Below are 22105 nucleotides of genomic sequence, written 5' to 3'. Positions count from 1 at the left end.
CCTACTAGACATCAAGAGCAGTGGCAATATGGGGATTGTAAGAGCTGGAATTAATGGTATCCTTCTATCCCCTCTCTTTATCTTTCTTGAAGGGGTATTGGCTCACTTAAATCCATCTTGCTATGGATGTCATGGTCAACATCAAAGGAGAGGTGCACAATTAATGATCCAACCAGAAAACCTCTCGTTTCCTGTCACCATCTCCATAGTCGACAATTGCCACCTCCAAAGCCCCTTCTCTCCACAATTGCCACCTCCAAAGCCCCTTCTCTACTTTTCCTGCGCTCCACCTCCTCCAAGGAGTTCACAACCATTGAAATCCTAAAACAAGATCCGATCACCAAAGCATGCGAAGGTTAGGAAGTCACCGCCCTCTAGAGCATAACAAGGTTAAGAATGTATTTGTCCTCTTCTTCAATAAATCACCATGACTGCTACTTGAAATCAAATAGGAGTTGAATAGACTCAATTTCTATGAAATCATCTACAAAGATGATATCAATCAGTGTCTCAACCCATTGTCATCATTAAGGTTGGTTCTTTTTCTCTCTTTTACTTCAAAATACTCAAAAGTCAAAAGGCAAAAAGATAATAGGTCCATGAACCATTAGCGAATTGAAGGGTCTACATGTGAATCAAAATTTTAATACACTTGAAGAGATGGCTTAAACCTGTCCCAAAAAATGATGGGTTAATGTGCTTAAGTTTAGATTTTGAAAATTACATAATTAGGTTTCATTAATTAGATGGTTTGGTCTGCTGGTATTTTAATATGTTCTATATCACTGCTCCTTTTATAAGAATATATATATATATATATATATATATGTATTTTTTTATACAAATATGCCATTTTTAATACATTTAAATAATGATTTTCTGGAACCATTAAGAAAAATGCTGATGGTGCCTTTTTAGTTGTCATCAATTTCAAAATGCTATTGAGCTATCATAGAACTATGTTATAATGCACATATAATTTGCTCTAATAATGAAAATAATTTCTTTATTCGCACTTTATCTATTCTATTATATTACATCATGATATGGTGATTTATAATTCAATTATTTGATGTTCTTTATTTTTTTGTTTTATCATAGCAAAAAGTGTTGTTTGATGTCATGTAATTTTGTGGGCTTGAGTTGGTAATATTTTGCTATTGTGAGCCTTTGATTCATTCTTTTATTAGCATCGGCACCTTTGTTTGTAATCAGATGTTATGTTGATTTGACTAGTCAACCATGACATAATGTTTAAAAAAAATATTTCAAGCAAACCAAAATGACCAAGTATAAGAAAAGAATGTGTTCTCTCCACCAACCCTTCTCACATCCTATCCACCTTACCCACTCTATTGTCCCTACGGGAGTCTTACAAGAGACTGGAGTGGATCATAAGAGATTTGTTATGGGGTCCACTAGATAGCTCAAGAAGAGTGCACTTGCTTTCTTGGGAGCGTGTATGCCAACCTAGCCTAAATGGAGGCTTAGTGATCCCTTCCTTAATTGCAAGAAGTGAGGTGATGATGGCTAAAAATGCAGCAAGATTCATGTTGGGTTGGGATAGTTTCTGGCAAGGTTCGCCACTCGTACCAAATACCGATATATAATCGGTATGGTACGCCCTATACCGCCCGATTCGGGCCAGTATAGTGAGCCATGGTTTCTAGTGCTCGCTCATGAGGGCGAAATATGGTGCTTGGGCTCCTTCCTCTCCCTCGATGCCACCTCCAAGCTGCACCCGTCTGTGGAGGAAAAATGCTCCCCTCATATGTCAAAACCTCAATTGGTGTATCGGAAATAGAGGCCCCCCCCAAAAAAATAAAAAATAAAATGAATGTGTTCCTAGATACTAGTTGATCAGCATGTGCAATGCACAAGCACATGCATAAAGCTATTTAACTATTAGACTATCACATATTCCATAGTGATGCAATTTTATATTATTACCTCATTTGATTCCTTATAGAAATAAGCTTGAAATAGTAATAGCATGATATTTATGAGTATGTCCAGCTTGTATGAAGGAGATCACTTATATAAGCAAATATTTTCTAGAGATTACAAGGTTGGCAAACTTATTGTATCACTTTTGATGCGAAATTCTAACAATTTACAAATGAAGTTCAGAAAACATGATAAAAAATTCTAGTAGCTGAGGGTAGATTCCAAAAAAGTCAGTTGCAAAGGTCATGCTATCCATGTGGTTATGCATTATACCCATCAAATGTAAAGAAGTCTGATAACCATCATTGCTTATGCATGCCAAGGGACTGCAGACAGCTATCAAAAAATACCTCCTCTTGCATGCAAGTCTTCAATGTTATATATAAATTTTGAAAATAGAAAAATCATGGATTAATCTTTTATCAATTAGTAAAATCAGAGATATCAAATTCTCCATAGGAGAATGTTGAGGAGATGAGGAGTCTAAGCAGGAGGACTTGACATACAAGTCAAAAACCTAATCCAGCCTAAAAGCTTAAGCCCTTAACAGTGAGTCTAAACCTTAAAATTCAGTCCTTTTATTTCATTCTATTTGTTCCATGTGGGAATAAACCTCACCCATGAACCTTAAAATTCCTCGTTCATATATGAACCCATTCAACTTCCCCTCGAGTCTAATCCACTATTTCTAATCAAGCCCATGACCGATTACCCTTCCAAGTGTGTCGCATATTACCACACCAGCCCAAGAGGGTGTCCTTACAACTTGGATAGCAGCCCAGGATCTTCATCTATTAGCTCTAATAGCACTTGTTAGGGAGATGGAGTCTAAGCAAAAGGCCTTGATATATGTTTTGAAATCCAATCCAACCTAAAAGCTTAAGCATTAGATTTGGGTATCCTTTCAACTATTTATTCCATGTGGACTAAACCTCATGCATGAACCTCAATAGCGAAGTCCCAGCTTCAATTCCTAGTGGCAACAAATGACCACCATATTTCTAAAAATAAGAAGAAAGTCATAAGTTTCCATCAAACACTCTTATTTGAATGAGTTATTAGCTACATAAATTTGAGATCATAATCATCCATTAGACCATTTTGTATTTTGAAATTTAATCCCAAATGTTCCGTCAATAGATAGGATCGCACAACCATCCAAAGAATGTGGAACCATCCTGAATCGCCCTGTTCAAGGCATACCGAGCCTTACTAGTGGTGGATCGGGACTGTTCTGGCATCTAAAACAACAAAACAACCAAGGAGAGAGAGGGAGAAGGAAAGAAAGGAAAAGAAAGAGAGAAGGGGGAGGAAGGAAGAGAGATAGAAGGTGGCAAATGACTGTCGGACGACCGGCGAAGGCCACTGGAGGGCCGTGGAGTGGCGTGGAGGGGCAGAGGAGGGGCTTCGCCTTGCAGATCTCTGTTTCGTTCGACTTAAGTGAAGTTGGCAAGGAGATTACCGACTTCACTTAAGATTTTTAAAATAAAAAAGGGGCTCTATCCCGGACCCATATTTCGCTCCTCAACCCTTATGCACCACTCCTCGGACCTCTACAGCTCTCCAGCGCCCTCCACTGGCCATCCTCCACCTTCCATCTCTCTCCCTCCCTCTCCCTCCCTCCTCTCTCTCTCTCTCTTTTGCTCCATGTTCTTCCTCTCCCCCGCCCTCTTTGCCATGTCGGGCCGCATTCCACCGGCCTTCACCCTCTCTCTCCCTCCCTTCTTCCCTCTCCCTCTTCCTTCCTCCCCCCTCTCTCTTCCTCTCTCCCGTTCTCTCTCTTCCCTACTCTCTCTGTTGTATCGATTCGAGCCCAACATGGAACGACATGGAGGCGTACCGAGCCATGCCATCGACCAACCAGTATGGGTTCCAATACTAGCACAACGATCTTGCAACCATTATTAGGCCTATGCAATGTGATCATGTCACAGACTTACATGAATCATCTAAACAACTACAATTTTTCAATCTTACCAACACCTTTTGCCATGTCTGACAATAACCAAATAGTGTGGTTGCATCAAATAATTCTTAACACTATATATAGTCAGAATAATTTTATAATTCATTTTGTTGTTAAAATACCCAGATAGCTGGTCCATTTCCACATCTCTCATTCTAGAGAGTGGTTCATTTACCCACTTAAGTTGACATTCAATGTGATATCGTTTTATTAATAATGAAATGGAAAATGAAAGGCCCCCTTGCATCAATATTTTTCCTTTCAACATATGGTAGCATTAATGTCTTTTTATCTGTTCTGCTACATTTATTAAAAAGGAACTTTATCTCGCACAAAAATCTTGCCATCTCAAGACAATGCTTTTCTCCTACTTGGCAGAAATCTTTTTACGCCACGACTCTTATAAAAATATCCATTCTAGGAATACCTTTAGAGGAACAACAGTTTATGCAAATCTTTTACTTCCATACCACTCCCAATGTTATCCATTCCTCTTCCCCACTTATAGCTCTATTTATGTCTCACTATAACTTCAACAATTAATTAGGAAAATATTCTTTCTCAAGAATTATGAAATCTTCTAATTTTTCTTCATTGCTTTCTAAAAATGGTTTGTTAGCCATCAAAAACACCAAAGGTGGCGCCATAAGTCATCATGCCATGTCAACAAGGGAGCGTTGACTTATGAAGCATGGAACTACAATGATAATATGGATATGCCATGGTATAGCTACAACCAAGGTACGCGGCACTGACTGTACCGACGTATCGACGGGCATCGGTACCGATACGGTACCGAACCAAACTGAGCCGAACCGGTACTGTACCGATGGGGCTAAAAGCCAAACAAAAATTGGAGCCAGTACGGACTGGTCGGTTCAGGCCAGTACCGGTTCGGTACGGGCCGATACCGAGTTGGTATGGGTCAGTACCGGTCGGTACAGACCGGTACGTATCGGTACGGGCTGGTATGGTTCGGTACCGAAATATGTAGCTGTACCGTACCGTACCGGTAGGATCCGGTACCGGCCCGTACCGACCGGTACGGCAGACCATAGCTACAACCATGGTCTGTCGAACCGGACCGTACTGGCCGGTTCGGCTCGGTACGGATCGGTCTGGCCTGGAACTGGTACTCGGACAACATGAAAACTAGTTCCAGCTATTTTCGAACCGATCTCAACCGGCATGCATGTGTATCGGTCATGTACCGGCTGGTACCCATCGTGTATTGGTGCGAACCGGCCGGTTCGCACCAGTACATTTTTTTTGGAAAGCGCACGTAGCCCTTTCGGCCACATGCTTGGGCAAAGTGCCCCATCCCGTGCAGTTCCATGCACTGGAGTCCCGCGCTGTGAAACGCCGCACAGTCGTTTCCCCTACCCGCACTTTCCCAGCCCGCGTAGGGCAGCGCACCCGCGCGCCCACACGAGCTTATTAATGCCACAGAGTGGCATTTATCCCGCAGGCCCGCACACGGATCCGCGCGTTGGGAAACCGCGTCCGCATGCAATTCCCCACGTTGTGAAGCGCAGCGCAGGCGTTCCCCCGCCTGTGCGGGGCAGCGCGCCCGCGCGCCCACGCAGGCTCATTAAGTGGCATTAATGCCACTCTGTGGCATTTATCCTGCGCGTTCGTGCGCAGACGCCGGTGCACGGATGCGAAAATTGTAAGATAAAAAAAAGAGCTTACCATTTCGTATCGGACTAGTTCCAGTACGAACTGAACCGTACCGGTCCAGTAGACGATCGGTATGCCTACCGGTACCGATACGGCAGACCTTGGCTGCAACAATATACATATATATATATGATATGATATGGCTAGAATACATTGAGAAATATACATATATATATATATATATATATATATATATATATATATGCATACTTGGATACACATACATAAATTTATATATATGTATGTGAAAAGCATCTATAGATAGTAGGCGATCAAAATAACAGTCCTTAATCCATACTTTATATGATAACATCACTTTGATAAGCTTATCACTTAGTCATCATTTGAATCCATAGAGCCCAAATAACATTTCATATTTTAATATTATTATGACGGACTCCAAAATGGTCATTCACTACTAAAATGCTAGCATTAGAAAAAGAGAATGCCCTCCTTTTTTTGGGAAGTATAGGGGCATATTTTTAATTTTGAGAGATAGGAAATTTAACAAAAGTATTTCCAAGAAGTACCTTTCAAGTATTAGTAATGTATACATATACAGTATAGACATGCATGTGATTTAAAGTCTGTACATTCTATGTGTTGATATTACATTATAGGCAGAAAAAATATCTAGTTTGCCACCAATATGTGCTTGATCCTCCGCTTTGTATCATTCCATGGTTAGCCAGCTATCACCAAGTTCTCTCTGAACTCAACCAATTAGCGATCATTGTTCTGGCGAGCTATTGTTGCTGAAGAGAAAGATGACTAGACTCGGTCTTTCTTCTCCTTGCCCATGCGTTTTTATGTCAAGTGTTCAGGAGATGGATTCGACGACTCCATTGCCTTTGGAGACCAAATAGTCATTGTTGGGAAAGACAGGAGATGCCAGACTTGAAATAGAATGTGGAGGCAACAATGGCATGCCATCTCTTTTTGATTACCTAACTCTGTAAAAAAAAAAATAGAAGTTGTAGAAAGCAGTGTTAGTGGTGGCAAAATGGAGATGGAGGAGTAAATGAAAGTGGCACAAGCAAAGGTTAGCTGAATTGGTATCGAGACCCATGTTGTTGGCTACTGATATGGTACGGCTCGGTACGGGGTGAATTGGGCAGTTCACCTCAGTTCAACAGAACATAATTTAAGCCTTTTGAGATTTGAAAGAGACGGAGGGGCTAAACCAGTTCAAACTGGTGCGAACCGAGCGGTTCGTACCTATTCCACTCTCGGTTTGAACCTGTTCCACACTGAACTCTCTAGTTCGGAGCAGTCCCCACTATTTTCCTAAAAACAGCACCGAACAATGTTGATTCTGTGCCGGTTCGGTTCAGCAGACCATGGGCACAAGTCTTGCCCGCCTCAATGATCCATGAGAAGACTGAGGGTGGGAGTAGAAGCAGAACTCTCCACAAAGATCTATCATGGAGAAACATACAATTATGAATATAGATGGTGGGACCTTTCCTGTTAATCACCCAAATAGTGGTTAGGATGTAAGAATATTTTGATTTCTTTTGCAGCCGTTAATAATAACAAGGCAGTTTTAGCTGGATATATCCATAAATAGCTAACTTATTTTTGTCATTTTGGTGCCAGTGTGTGTCTAGTTTGCCACCAATATGTGTCTAATCCTCCGCTTTGTATCATTCCATGGTTAGCCAGCTGTCACCAAGTTCTCTCTGAACTCAACCAATTAGCAATCATTGTTCTGACGAGCTACTATTGCTGAAGAGAAAGATGACTAGACTCGGTCTTTCTTCTCCTTGCCAATGTGTTTTCATGTCAAGTATTAAGGAGATGGATCCAACGACTTCATTGCCTTTGGAGACCAAATTGTCATCGTTGGGAAAGATAGGAGATGCTAGACTTGAACTAGAATGTGGAGGCGGCAATGGCATGCCATCTCTTTTAATTACCTAACTCTGTAAAAACAAAGACGGAAGTTGTAGAAAGCAGTGTTAGTGGTGGCAAAGTGGAGATGGAGAAGTAAATGAAAGTGGCACAAGCAAAGGTGGGTACCAAGACCCATGTTGTTGGTTACTGATATAGTATCGGTTCGGTATGGGTTAAACAGGGCAATTCACCTCAGTTCAGTAGACCATAATTCAAGCCTTTTGAGATTTGAAAGAGAAAAGGAGGGGGTTGAACCGATTCAAACTGGTGCAAACCGAGCAGTTCGTACCTATTCTACTCTCGGTTTGAACCTGTTCCACATTGAACTCTCCGGTTCAGAGCGGTCCCCACTGTTTTCCAGAAAACAGCACTGAACCATGTTGATTCTGCGCCGGTTTGGTTCGACAGACCAAGGGCACAAGTTTTGCCCGCCTCAATGATCCATGAGAAGACTGAGGGTGGGAGTAGAAGCAGAACTCCCTACAAAGATCTATCATGGAGAAACACACAAGTATGAATATGGATGGTGGGACCTTCCCTATTAATCACCCAGATAGTTGTCTAGGATGTAAGAACAATTTGATTTCTTTTGAAGTCGTTAATAATAACAAAGCAGCTTTAGGTGGATATATCGATAAATAGCTAAGTTATATTTGTCAATTTGGCGCCAGATAGGGGTACCAAAATCTCACCTAGACTTTTAAAGCAGCAATATCAACATTTACTTGTAAAGAATTCATAAACTATGTTGTGTATCTTTTGGTGTTGCCATGCGATAACTACCTACAAAGTAAGGAACAATCTTCTACAAGTATAATTAGTGGATGTAGTTTAGGTTTTTGATTTGGTTTTATGTTTAAAATTTTAATTTTCTATTAATTATCTTTCTTTAGATATAATTATGGCTATAGTAAATAAGAACCATAACTTGAATAAAGTATTTGTATCAACCGTACAAAAACTAATAAAATAAGTTAACAGATTCCAAGTCATTTGTGGCCAATATACATAGGGAGTTAGTCTATACTTGAAAATGAGTTAAAAGAAAATTTGAATGAGGCTCGAGCATTTTCTTGGAGTATGGTGAACATGGTTAATTTATTTTCTTTATTTTAGTTATAGGTGTAATCAATCTATTTCTCTTGCTTTTAACTAGAAAAAGATCTTGAGATTAAGTTTAAATCCATAAGTGGTGGAGGAACTATATCCACACCACAAAGGAGCAAATTGAAGCTCTAGAGAAGCTGCATAAATATAAGCCAGGTGAGCTTGCCTATAGGAAAGGTTGAATGATTTTTTTTGGGTGGATCTTATTAATGATGAAAATATTAGAAAGGTAAGAACTTGATCCAATGAAAGAATGTCCTATGTAAGCCAATATAGTGGATAAAAAGACTAACAACAAGAAAGAACCTATTGGCAAAGAATCACAAGATTTTGCATACGTTGAACAAGGTTTTAATCATCTGCAATTAATCGATTTATCATCTTGCTTCATCCAGCCAATAATCAAACACATCAGGATCTCTAGTCAAGATCAACTGAAGTCATTTCTTGATGGCTGAATCTCAAAATGTTGACAAGTTGGCCTTGCTCTTAATACTTACCGCAAAAGATCTCAAGGCAAGATTATTGCAACTAATTAGTTTTAGAACTAGGATTTATTTTTAAACCATGTTTCTTTTGTAGGTTTAATAAAACTGAGACTTGTAAAGGCCATGACTCAGGATTTAAGTATTTGTTTCAAACATAGGTCATAGAAGTTATGGCATCTCAGTGAGAATCATCCTCGAAAAAGTTAGGAACATCAGATGAAGTTATCATGGACAAAGAGTGTTATGAAGTAATACGTGATTTTGCCTCTTCTATTTTTTTTGACAGTTGAGCTCAATTTCAGAGTTAGAACCGGAAGAAAAAATTAAAAAAATGAATAGTTCAATTAAGTCTCAGTTTTTTAAGGTCACATTATATACTTTGTAGTGTGAAAGCCATTTACAATGAGTAAACTAAAAGAAGAATTATTTTGTAGCTGTTCAATCAATAACGTAAAACAACTAATACAGGTAGTGTAATAATTGTCACATTGGTTACATGCAGAAAGTGATATAGGTAAAGGAGCCACCAAAAATGGTGCTCTTATATAAAAAACAAGTAATGATATCCATAAGTGTGATGCAACTATGAACAAGAATTACTAAAAATAATGAACACCACAAGGAAACCAATAATTAATGGTTATTTTTTTCCCATATGCTTCGTCTCATTCATAAATGGTTTCCCCAAACTTCTACATTTTCATAGAGTCTTCCCATGTGTTTTCTCCTTCTGTAGAAAATTGGGTCAAATCCCTTTCCAAAAAAAAAGTTATTTAAAGCATGTGATTTTATTGGAGAAATGGTTAGAGTATCTATCCTTCAATACATTGAGGGTGAAGAACTCCAAATTTGATTAATAAAAACTACCCACAAAAAAAAAGAAAATGCAATTCTTCCAGTTTAGGAACCAATTTGGCTCTCTGTTTACCTTCCGAATTGGAATCATCATCTTTGTAAAATTCACTCTATTCTCGTTAAGGTATCTCACTCATGGGGTCAAACTGATTATATTCCATCCCACAATCCATTCCATTTCTTTCACATGTCATTGTAGTCATCATGTATATTTCAAATTTCCAACATACGGTACTTGAATTGATGAGTTTTCCTTGATAAAACAAGTCACGAAATAGCTATCTTATGACTTACATATGACCTTCCTTCAACTTCTGTAATGAATTTACATTCATTCCAGCCCATTACTGTTGATTATTTTGGACTTTGCTCCAAATCACTATTTTGAGAGGGACTTTTTTGCAAGATTAACACCTCTTTATATAAGGTAGCCAAAACTCTTTTTCATTAAGGATTTTTACTTTTGAGAGAGGGGGATCCCGATCGCCGCCCTCTATCCTCTCTTGTTCTCTCTTGTGCTCTCGGTCTCCCGGCAACAACAGGCATCTTCTTTTGATCTTCCGCTCGCAGGAGACCTCCTTTCTTCTGCCATGACTCCTCTCTGTGGCTTCTCGTTTCCGTGCATCCTTGCTCTTGCTATTCACAGGGAAAGAAGGGAAGGTAAGATACTTTGATATTCTCTTGATCTGCCATTGAAGCCGTAGAAAGGTTGTTTCGCATACTACTCTCTTGATCTACTATTGTGGCTGTAGAAAGGTTAGTCCGATCGGTTATTTTGCCTTATATTCAATTTACTGTTGCCTCCTCTTGTGATCAATCGGCAGCCCATACTTTGGGCATTTGTGTAGCTTTGCTTGTACCCTATTGGGACGGTTGATATAGTGGATTGCTCCTCCTCCCCGTGGATGTAGGCACTTGCTGCCGAACCACGTAAATCCTTGTCTCTCTGTGCTTGTCTATTTATACCTGTGATGTGTTTAGTGAAATGCCTGAATGAGAATATATATTAATTTATAAGCCGGGAAGATTCATTCTTGTGCCCCGTGATCCCAACAATTGGTATCAAAGCTATGGCTACTGACGGGCAACAAAGTTCCTCTAAGGCTAACGATTCAGCTTCTGTTTCTCATTCCACTACCATAAGGCATGAAGTGGCTGTATTTGATGGCACAAGGGATTTCTCACTATAGAAGATAAAGATGAAATACTTATTGGTTAAAAAGGGTGTAGCAAAGGCCCTTAAGGGTATGGATGCAATCCTAGGAGATAATGAGGCTGTCAAAGAAGAGATTAATGAGAGAGCACTAGGGACTCTGTTTTCAGGCTTGAGTGATAAAGTCCTACGCAATGTTGTGGATCTTGATACAGCTAAGGGAGTATGGAAAAAATTGGAGAGTCTATATATAGCAAAATCCCTTACTAATAGACTATATTTGAGGAGAAAGTTGCACACATTTTGTATAGCAGAAGGAACTTCACTCAAAGATTACTTGGATGAGTATAATAAGCTTCTGCTTGATTTAGCAAATATTGGTGTTGAAGTAGATGAAGAAGACAAGGCTTTGATCCTAATCTAACTCACTGCCTAAGTCCTTTGAGCATATTACTACTACTATGCTCTATGGAAAAGAGACAATAAGTCTTGAAGAGGTAGAACTGTAGAAGCTACTTTGTTATCCAATGAGCTTAGATTGAAAGTACAACTACAGCATCAGGTTCAGACTCCAGCTCAAAGACTTATAGTTAGAGGTAGAGATGAACAGAAGAAAGGTGGACAAGGTAGAAGCAAATCCAAAACCAGATCAAAGTCTAGGTCTAAAAGACCAGGTGTTTGTCACTATTGCAAGAAGCCAGGCCACTGGAAATCAAAATGTAGACTTCTACAGTCTAAGAATGAGAGGGAACAAAAGGATAAAGGAACCATCTTAGATTCGGCAACAGTTGCAGTTTCATCAGCAGGTCACAACAGTAATGAAAATGATGCAGTATTTACAGCTGCTTGCAGTATTAGTCATCCTGATATTTGGATTGTGGACTCTGGAGCATCTTTCCACATGACACCCCATAGGGAATGGTTCTCTTCTTTTAGATCATGTGAGGGGGGCACCGTTCTTCTTGGAGATGATGGTATTTGCAAAGTGTAAGGTGTTGGTACAGTTCAAATTAAATCTAATGCAAACACTGTGGTGATTTTGGACGATGTCATATATGTTCCTCAACTAAAGCGAAACCTTCTCTCAGTATATGCTTTCGATAGTGCAGGTTTCGAGGGCAGATGGATGGGTAGAGGATCAATAACTATCAATAAAGGAGTATTGACTTTATTGAAAAGGAAGCTATGTGGCACCCTCTACTATTTGGATGGTAGTACAGTAGTTGGACAGGTTTCAGTAATACAGTCTTCTATTGAGCAGTTGATACACCTATGGCACCAGAGATTGGGTCACATCTCAGACAAAGATTTACAGGAGCTGAGCAGATGTGGTTTGCTAAGTGGTCAGAAGGTTGGTGCACTTGGATTCTATGAGCATTGTGTGTTCGGAAAACAACACAAGGTCAGCTTCTCTACAGGCGTGCACAGGACAGCTGGTATATTAGATTATATTCATTCTGACCTATGGGGGCCTACCCCAATTACATCCAAGGGTAGATCTAGGTATTTACTCACCTTTATTTATGACTACTCCCACAAAGTCTGGATATACATTATTAGAAATAAGAGTGATGTGTTTGACACGTTCAAGAAGTGGAAGGCTATGGTCGAGAGGCAAAATGATAGAAAGGTGAAAACCTTCCGAACTGACAATGGATTAGAATTTTGTTCTACTGAATTTGATGACTTTTGCAAATCAGAGGGCATTGTCAGACATAGAACCACAGTGGGTACACCTCAACAAAATGGTGTGGCAGAACGTATGAACCGCACATAATAGAGAGAGTCAGATCTATGCTATCCAGTTCTGGATTAAGTAGAGATTTTTGGGTAGAGGCCACACACACAGCCTGCTACATTATAAACCGATCTCCAGCATCAGCATTGGGCATGAAAACTCCAGAAGAGATGTGGACAGGAAGACTTGCAGACTATTCAATAATCAGAGTTTTTGGGTGTCCAGATTATACACATGTAAGAGATGGAAAGTTGGACTCTAGGGCTAAGAAGTGCGTCTTGGATACGCATATGGGGTAAAGGGATACAGACTATGGTGCATAGAGCCTGGATCCCAAGGATTTCTAGTCAGTAGGGATGTGACATTTCATGAGATAGCCACTCCTTTAAGGCAGCTATAGCCTAGTTCTTCTCAGAGAGATCAGGGTCAGGATCATATGGATAGGACTATTATGAATATTGATCAGACTATCAAATCACAGCAGCAGCAGGCAAATGAAGATACTTATATTCTGAATAAGCAGCAACAGCAGATAGATGCAGAGATACAGACTCAGGAGGAGGTTACCATGCAAGGTCAGGATTAGATTGATAGCATTGCCACTCGTAGACCCAAGCGTCAGATCAGAACACCTCAAAGGTATGGCTTTGAGGATTCAGCTTATGCTGGGTTAGGATATTATGCTCTGAGCATTGCAGACACTATTGGTGATGAGCCAACAACATATCAGGAGGCTATTAGTAGTTCACAGGCTGAACAATGGACCATGGCTATAGTTGAAGAACTACAATCTTTAGAGAAGAATCAGACTTGGGAATTAATCAGATTACCAGAGGGCAAGAAGGTAATTGGCTGCACATGGATCTTCAAGAAAAAAGTGGAAGCCAGTCCTCAGGATTTTAGATATAAGGCCAGGTTGGTAGCTAAGGGCTACAGTCAACGGGAGGGAATTGACTACAAGGAGATATTTTCTCCTGTAGTCAAACACACTTCTATCCGTGTGTTGCTTGCTTTAGTTGTTTCTCAGGATTTAGAGCTGCAACAGCTAGATGTTAAAACAGCTTTTCTTCACAGTGATTTAGAGGAACAGATTTATATGCAACAACAATCTGGTTTTGAGATTCCAGACAAAGAAAATCATGTATGTTTGCTCAAAAGATCATTATATGGTCTCAAGCAGTCTCCAAAACAGTGGTATCGCAAATTTAATAGGTTTATGGTCGACCATGGATACAACAGATCTCCATATGATAGTTGCGTATATCACCAGCAGTTTTCAGATTGATCCTTTTGTTATTTATTGCTGTATGTGGATGATATGATGATAGCAACCAAGGATATATCAGTCATCCAAAATCTGAAAGCTGAGCTCAGTACTGCATTTGAGATGAAGGATCTTGGACCGGCAAAGAAGATACTTGGGATGGAGATCAGTCGTGACAGGCAGTTGGGTAGACTTTTTCTTACTCAGCATGGATATATTAAGAGTCTTAGATAGATTTGGTATGTCTATAGTCAAGCCAGTCACTACTCCCTTTGCCAGTCATTTCAAATTATCTGCTAGACTCTGTCCCCAGACTGAGGATGAGGAGAGATATATGTCCAGAGTGCCATATGCAAGTGCAGTAGGTAGCATCATGTATGCGATGGTCTGCACTCGATCTGATATTTCACAGGCAGTAAGCGTAGTAAGCAGATACATGGATAAGCCTGGGAAGGCTCACTGGTTAGCTGTGAAATTGATACTTAAATATCCGAAAGGCACTTCTAATTTGGGATCGGTATTCTCCACACAGAGTAGTTGCACTATTATAGGATTTTCTGATTCAAATTATGCTAGTGACTTGGACAGAAGAAGGTCATTAATCGGATATATATTTACTCTCTCTGGTTGTGCAGTCAGTTGGAAGGCTACTTTGTAGCCTACAATTGCTTTGTCTACTACAGAAGCAGAGCATATGGCGTTGACAGAGGCAACAAAGGAAGTTATTTGGTTAAGAGGGTTGATACAGGATTTGGATCTCAAACAGGACCGCTTGGATATTCATTGCGACAATCAAAGTGCTTTGCATCTTGCCAAAGACCAGATGTATCACGAATGTACTAAGCATGTGGATGTCAGGTATCACTTCATCAGAGACTTGGTGGAGAATGGTGATGTCCGACTTCAGAAAATTTATACTGCTCATAATCCGGCTGATATGCTCATGAAACCAATCACATTAGTTAAGTTCAGGACTTTCCTAAACTTGATTGGTGTGAGCACTTGTTAATGCCCTTCCGGGCTTGTGGTGAGGAAGTTATTTTTTTTTATCAATCCATATTTGATACTAGGTAAATGGTTTGTCGCAAGGAGGAGGATTGTTGATTATTTTGAACTTTGCTCCAAATCACTATTTTGAGAGGGACTTTTTTGCAAGATTAACACCTCTTTATATAAGGCAGCCAAAACTCTTTTTCGTTAAGGCTTTTTATTTTTGAGAGAGGGGGATCCCGATCGGTGCCCTCTATCCTCTCTCGTTCTCTCTTGTGCTCTCGGTCTTCCGGCAACAACAGGCATCTGCTTTTGATCTTCCGCTCACAGGAGACCTCCTTTCTTCTGCCGTGACTCCTCTCTATGGCTTTTCATTTCCGTGCGTCCTTGCTCTTATTGTTCACAGTGAAAGAAGGGAAGGTAAGATACTTTGATATTCTCTTGATCTGTCATTGAAGCCGTAGAAAGGTTGTTTTGCATACTACTCTCTTAATCTACTATTGTGGCTGCAGAAAGGTTGGTCCAATCGGTTATTTTGCCTTATATTCGATTTACTGTTGCCTCCTCTTGTGATCATTCGGCAGCCCATATTTTGGGCATTTGTGTAGCTTTGCTTCTACCCTATTGGGACAGTTGATATAGTGGATTGCTCCTCCTACCTGTGGATGTAGGCACTTGCTGTCGAACCACGTAAATCCTTGTCTCTCTATGCTTGTCTATTTATGCCTGTGATGTGTTTGGTGAAATGCCTGAATGAGAATATATATTAATTTGTAAGCCGGGAAGATTCATTCTTGTGCCCCGTGATCCCAACAATTACATCAAACCCTTTTATGATATTTTAACTAATTATAACAATTTTATTTTCCACAACATAAAACCATTTCAAGTTTTCGACCATATAATCTAGATTGAACATCATAAACAGAAATAAGAATCTAAACAATAAATCTAATTATTTAAATTTATCATTTGAGACTATATAGAGGTCAAGATTCTGAATATCCATATCATAGCAAGTAGCATCTCTTCATAATATCAAAGGACATAGTCGCTATATCATTATTTTCTACATCCCACTCTATTTTTCCTCGTGGCCTTCTTTGTCCATTATGTCATTCAAAACTAAATGTCGATAATCATGAGTTGCTAAAAGAAATGTGAAAGATAGTCCATAGGAATTTGCCTGGTCATTTATTTTTTAACAGTAGAGATAATTTTTTATCATGGAATTTCTATTCACACCAAATTATGAACATAAAATATGTTTGCAAATTTGCTTTCAAGAAAGAAATGAGCGAACTAAACAACCATGTATAGAAATTTGTGCATGTGCAACCTTAATAATCTCACAAGGTCCCTTTTCCAGCATTTTCAAGCTTCCAATTATTTCAACATATATAAACAGGCTTGAAACCAAGGAATGCTGGACCGACCGGAACTGGTCGGTTCAGCCTATACTGAACCAGTGTCGACAGGAACCGGTACGGTACAGCATATAAAAATGGTTCGGACCCAAACTGGGTCGGAACCGATTGGTTCCGTACTTGTAATGGTGCGAACCGAACCGGGCCGGTTCGCACTAGCCCAAACACATTTTTCCCGCGTGCCCCGCGAGTGGGGAAAAGCGCCCACGCGGGCTCCAGCTCGCATGGGCCACTTAATGGCACAGAGTGGCATTGTAGTGATTTTTTTTGGGGGAATTGCGCGCGAACGTGCGAGAAGAATCACGTGCTTGCGAACGAAGAATCTCGTGCTTGCGAGCAAAGAATCGTGTGCTTGCGCGCGATTCCCCGCGCAGGAACCGCATCTGCGGCCGATTCCCTAGCAGAGAATCACGCCAACGCGCGGTTTTCCGTGCAGGGCAGCGCGCCCACGCGGTCTGCCAGCCCGCGTGGGCCAGTTAATGCCACAGAATGCCACTCTGTGGCATTTTACACGTCCGCGCGCGCGTCTCTGGTTCGGTACCGGTTACAACCCGTACCGGTGCTCACCGGTACGTCGGTACGGTCGGTCTGGCGAATCTTGCTTGAAACAATTATAAAAGTACGAACACATAATGATAAGGTGATGTTAATCATCTTATGAACCCTAGAAAGCTAGTGTGGTCCTATTAGAAACTAAATAAAGGATATTAAAGCATGGAAAATGGGAAGTGCTATGATCTCAGTTCATAGTTCTTACTAAACTTTCAGACTCTCGCTTTAGATTTCTCTCCAAGGCCAGATTGAGCAATTACTTTCCATCTAAGTCAGATCATAAACTAATTATCAGATGCTTTGTGGATTTGATGTTAAGATCAAATTTTACATCAGATAAACAGAACATAAACCATGACCTAGTTTCCTTTAAAAGGTGACAAGATGAACTAGGCAAGGAGGAAACATAAGTAGCAGCAGTCTGGATGCCTCAAAAGTTCATGGAGGCAGTTCAAGTAGAATCAAAAGTCTCAAAAGCCCATACCTCCCACCCAATTAGGTGCATCCAGCAAATTCATACCAAATTTTTAGACCTGGACTAATTTCACCAAATCTTTTCCCTTCCTCCATTTTTTAAACTCTCAACATGAGAGGAAAGTTGTTCTGTGCTACTTTTGTTCAGACATGGATGATCACATGCTAACCGCCATTTAAATTTAAATCAGCAAATTAGATGAACTTCTAAAAGGCACGTTCGGTACAAGTAAAAAAGCATAGTATATGTAATATGAAGGTTTCCTTATCTTCAAAATGTAGATCGTACAGTTCCCATCCAAACAGACCAAACCAACTTCACTTTTAAAATAGCAGGAACCATCTCAGCAAAAAATCATTAATTCCTAACAGCTTGATTTAATAAGCTAAGGAGTCAATTTTACTGAAAATTCCACACTAAGATAAAACAAAATCTCATACAAGCAATCTCATGTTCTAAAAACTTTGGGCTGCGTGACAGCTGATTCCCCGACAATCAGAACTATGAAATATTAATTCTCATGGCAAAAATACAATAAAAAAATGGTCACAACGTAATCATAGACATAAACATACAACTACTACAACCAATAAGGTAGAAATAAAGACATTACGAGCTTATCCGTAACTTAAATAAAAACAGAGAATAATACGAAAAAAAATCAGGTTAAATGCAACAACAAAAAAAAATAGTTGGCAAGGCCACCACATCCATGATATTTGATCAGGTGGCCAATAAGACTAAAAACCCAACACTCAATCACAACCAGGTTGTCACAGATCAATAGAACCCCAAAATCCTATAGCATTAATCCTAAAAAAATGTTTCCAATGAAAGTCTGGATTTTTGAACAAGTAATGCCATAGACAGTCAATCCCAAGCAAGTGAAGATCCAAATGAAGGCAAACTCCCTTCGATAATGACAAATTCTTGATGATGATGATGATGAATCTTCGATAAAACCCAGGATTCCAATTGTACAGGGAAGATGGAAATGAGAAATAAAAAAAAAATAGAAATGTTAAGGTGGACAGTAGAAAGCTAACACTTTATTTAACAGTATACATTTTATTTTATTTTAAATTTTCTTTATTCTTGTTGCTGTTTTTATTTTCTCTTTCCAAGTTCTTTTGGTACAGTTTCGTTCCAAGTTTTTGAAAATGGGAAGCATGTTTGGCAATCATAGCATTTTTTAATTTTTAAAAGAAATACGAACAAATATATTATTCGTAATAATTAAAAACATAAGAGACTACTAACGTGTCATCCCAACAAGACTTTTTTAACCATATCTTCCCAAATGGAAAAAAAACTTATGCAAGTAAAGCAATAGTAACAATATACATTTTTTTGCAACATTTCTTCAAAAAATAGAACACCAGACTGATCCAACAATTCACTTTTCTTATACACCCTACCCTTCTATCGTGTAATGAGAGGTCGCCCTGACATTGATCGCATCATTTGATGGCCCAATGCAGCACCACCCTTGATCTTTCCTCTAGGTCCATGAAAAACACAGGGCCAGATGTGATGCATGAGAGCATTAACACCAAAATTATGTTTTCACAGATCTCAAGGCAAGATCAGGGCTAATGCTGAATTAGACCATCAAATGGTTTGATAAGTATAGGAACCAAATAGGGCTGCACATGGGTCAAATCAAGATGGTGGCATGCTTGACCTGGACCACTCCTGGTTACATTTCTTCCAGATAGACCAACCATTGGCAGACAAGGTCAGGTCAGATCAAGCCAATTGAAGAATTTTAGACCCAATGGGCCAATCAAACTGGTTTCTAGGGTCAGCATGATTTAGACCCAACCCAAAATCTTCAGGGCCAGCTTGGGACTAAGCTAGGTTGAGTCTACAGTTTCAGCCAAACATTTAGCAGTTCTTTTATAGCTAAGTGCATAATAATCAGTAATCAACTATTGATTCATTAAAAGTATTCAAAAAAAAAAAATAATAAACGTAAGCCAATTTAAACATGAACTTTCATTCAAATAAAACTTCTTTAGTATGATCCATGAAAATTAATATTCTTGAGATACAAAGTTACAGACTACAACCTTAGAATACAATAAACTTGAGCACATAGTAGCGAGCTATGAATGTAAGCAATGAATGTTTAAGCACATCCGAGTGAGAAGAGGAGGTGAGCAGAGGTCGCTTTGCTAGGGTGAAAGGAGAGGGATTAGTTTAGAGAAGTGTTCAATGGGCATAGTAGAAAAGGTACTTAGAGAGAAGGGGGAAGGGTGTTTCCTATGACTTGAGTTCTCAAGTTATGCTATTCCATGCTCAAATCGCATCAAGCTTATTGTGACTTGACCTGGATTAGACCTAGGTTACTTACATGCCTAGTCAGGTAAGCATTTACACTGCCCAAACCTGACCCAAGATTTCAAAACAGGTCCAGGATTTTGACCCCAACCTAGGCAATGGCTCTTCCAAAATAGTTCAATCCAGGTCTAGCTGTCGGGTCATGGTTTGACGGAACCAGTTTCAGCCTTAAATCTAACTCCCTTATATGTTTTGCTCCATCCAAGAATTTAATTGCATGATTGATCAAAACCCAGCACTGAATTTCCTCCCAATGGCTGAAAACAACCATGAGTCACCACTATGCATTGCCAAAGGGAATAGTAATAGACGAAATTAAGGCTTTCACATCAACCAGTTCAATCACTATAAAACCGCTAGAGGTCCAAAGCTCCTCTTTTATTGCAGGCTTGTAAGATGTATATGAAATAACTAAACATACTAAACTGTAAGACGTGAAACAATGCAGGAAGCAAGGTATATCGTACCGGTACTAATAGGCATACTGGTCGCCTACTGAATCGGTACCGTTTTGGTTGGGACTAGCTTAAACCAGTACCGAACCGGCCAACAGACTCGCAGCCTGCGGAAGCGCGGGTGGATGCACACACACCACGTTAAATGCCATAGAGTGGCATTTAGGCATTAAATGCTCCGCGCGGGTGCTCTGCCCATCACGCGCCCGCGTGGGCATGGTTCCGAGTGCAAGGAACCGCATGCGGGTGCAGTTTTGAGTGCGGGGAACCGCACACGGGCATGGTTCCCAGCTCACGCCCATGCGAGCGGGCTACCTAGTGCGGAGAACCGCGCGCGGGCGCGGTTCTCAACGCACGCGTATCGGTGCGAAGCGGTCTGGTTCGCACCGGTACCTGGCTTGTATTGCTCGGTTCGGCCCTTTGGGGCCAGAACCGTTTTTCATGCTTGAACCAGACCGGTCAAGGATCGGACCGGTCCGGTATGAGTTGAACCAGTCGATATGGGCCGATTCAACATACCATGACAGAGAGGTCTACAATCAGCAACTGGCCAAAACTTAGGCTAGATTGCTGTCTACTGCTATGAGTTCTCATAGATAGACGCGGGGGACAGTTCAACCCAACAAAAAGCACCTATGACAAAATAGCAGAAAACAGGGTATATCAAAATTATCAAGCTAAACTGAATTGATCACATATACAAAACGAATTGAAAGAGATGTAATGAAAATTCAATGGTACTTTATACAAAAAAGCTGATGGTAGAAGTATGATGAAAGTACCAATGATAAAGTAGCGCAAAACAGGGTGGATCAGAATTCTTGGACTCAACTGAATTGATCGAATCTACAAAATGAACAGAAAAGAGATGCAATCAAACTTTGATAAAAATTTTATATAAAAGTTGAAAGGATCACATTCTCCAAAATTCTAATATCAGCTTCAAAAATCAAAATGTGAACTTGTAATCCCTCATCAAAAATCCGGCTTTAGAAATATTAAAAATTCATAATCCAATGTTAGCAGACGATAATAGATTGATAAAAGCCAGCAAACTCCTAACACAATCAACGAAAATCCAAGGAAACAGATTCATGCCATAAAACACCATACTTCCACATGAAAGAACATAGCCACAACATCAGAAACCCCGGACCGTCCATCCAAATCTAGAAATCAAAAGATAGATTGTGGACCAAGCGAACCCACCATAGAAACACCAAATCGAACAGGACGAGATCGACCATAGAAACAAGCATACCAATCAATTTTGCTGTCCAAAATTTTTAAACAAGTTCTGATAACCGATTTACCAAAAATCAAAAAACGGAACTACATTTCCAGGCTTCTTTTTCCCCCTCCATCGGAACGGGGGATCAGAAAAACAAATTAAAAGAAGATGCAAAACGGACCACACAAATTGGAAGTTCAGAACTTTAAGTAACATAGAAATAACAGAGCAATCAAGAGAGAGAAGCATACTAATCGATTTGAAAACGAAACAAACCTTAAACAGAACTACATTGTCAAACGTCTTTTCTTCTCTCGATCAGAAAAGAAACAACAACAAAAAAAAAACACAAACCAAAAATGATACCAAAAGAAATCTATGAAATCAGAAGCAGAAACTTCAAACTAGCAGAGAACTAAAGCTGAAACATGGTAAAAACTTGATGTTTTTACTCATTGTACCTGCGAGAAGAGGAACAGTTCCGGTGGCCCCCTTGGAAACTCTGGAGAGAAAAGGAGAGCGATAGAGAGAGGAGCAA

General features: G+C 39.9%; 1 protein-coding gene across 1 annotated transcript in view; it reads right to left on the bottom strand.

The window, feature by feature from the left end:
• LOC103696513 (nuclear transcription factor Y subunit C-4-like) overlaps positions 1-22105 on the bottom strand; it is a 25448-nt gene extending 3343 nt beyond the window's left edge. Inside the window, exons 1-2 of the mRNA XM_039119846.1 lie at positions 22029-22105; positions 21119-21182 (exon numbers count right to left, since the gene is read on the bottom strand). The gene's annotated coding sequence lies outside the window, so the exon portion shown is untranslated. The remainder of the gene's footprint in view (positions 1-21118; positions 21183-22028) is intronic.

The sequence above is a fragment of the Phoenix dactylifera genome, unplaced genomic scaffold, assembly GCF_009389715.1.
Source record: "Phoenix dactylifera cultivar Barhee BC4 unplaced genomic scaffold, palm_55x_up_171113_PBpolish2nd_filt_p 000638F, whole genome shotgun sequence".
In the NCBI taxonomy this organism is placed as follows: Eukaryota; Viridiplantae; Streptophyta; class Magnoliopsida; order Arecales; family Arecaceae; genus Phoenix; species Phoenix dactylifera.
This window is presented reverse-complemented; position numbering and strand designations above follow the sequence as displayed.